This window comes from Empidonax traillii, unplaced genomic scaffold, assembly GCF_003031625.1.
Source record: "Empidonax traillii isolate 1590-97213 ecotype Southwest subspecies unplaced genomic scaffold, ASM303162v1 scaffold1748:size104815, whole genome shotgun sequence".
In the NCBI taxonomy this organism is placed as follows: Eukaryota; Metazoa; Chordata; class Aves; order Passeriformes; family Tyrannidae; genus Empidonax; species Empidonax traillii.
In genome coordinates, this window is record NW_020956941.1 from 103,543 (window position 1) to 104,815 (window position 1,273).

Sequence of the window (1,273 nt, forward strand, 5' to 3'; positions counted from 1 at the left end):
TGGGAGCCGAGCCCAAGGCTGGAGGGACTCACCGGGGCTCTGCTGGTCCCAATCCAGTGGGAAAACGCGTCGGGATCTCGGTGCCGGTGGGGCTGGTTCACTCTGGTGTCCGCTGGTGTCGGCTGGTCCCAATCCACCCGGAAAATGAGTGTGCCAGGATCTTCCCCAGGGGTACTCGGGATCTTCTCCCGGGATCTTCAGGATCAGGATCTTGTCACTAACGGTGCCAGTGGGGCTGGGTTCTCCAGGTTTCTCCAGGCACTGTTCCCTCTGGTGCCTGATCCACCAGGAAAACGCCTCCACCCGCATCCAGATCCCAGTGCTGGTTTCTCCCCAGGCACTGTTCACCCTCCTGAGCTTGGCTGACCCCAATCCACCAGGAAAACATGCCAAGATCTCCTTAGGGGTCCCCAGAACCATCTCCCAGGCTCTCCAAGGGTTTCCAGGATCCGGATCCGTGGCTGTGGGTCTCCAGGATCGGGATCTCGGTGCTGGTGGGGTTGATTCCCCAGGCACCGGTGCTGTCACGGGGTGGGCACGGTGTGGGCACAGAAGGGCCGGGGTGGGATGAGTGGGCTCATCCTGGCTGCCCCCCCCTGCGCCCAGGAGAAGAGTTGGCGCAACAGCGTCCGGCACAACCTGTCCCTCAACGAGTGCTTCGTCAAGGCCGGGCGCAGCGACAACGGCAAAGGCCACTTCTGGGCCATCCACCCCGCCAACCTCGAGGACTTCGCCAAGGGCGACTACCACCGGCGCCGGGCCCGGCGGCGCGTCCGCAGGTCAGGGGGGGCTCCGGGGGGGCCCGGGGGGGTCGCACGGGGTGGGGGGGTGGGGGGTAATTCGGGGCTCAGCGCTGACCCCCCCCATCCCCGCTCTGTTTGCCCTCGCAGGGTCAACGTCGGCTTCTACCACCCCTACGCCCTCTACGGCCTCGGCTGCTGCTGCCCCTGCTGCCCCCCGGGCCCCGCCGCGCCCCCCCTGGCGCTGCCCCCGCTGGCGCTGCCCGGGCCCCCCCAGCGGTGCCCCCCGCGCTGGGTTTGGGGGCGGCTCCCCCTTCCCCGCGCTCCGGGCTCGTTCCTTCCCCGCCCGCCCTTCCTGTAACCCCCCACCCTGCTCGGCGCTGCACGGGGGGTGCACCTATGGGACCCCCCCCCCAAAATGATGGGAGGGGCTTTAGGGACGCTCTGGGGGGTTGGGGGGGTGTCCCCCATCATCACCGCTGGGGCCACATCCCCGGGGGCTGCACCCCCTGAGGGACCCCCCTCACACACAC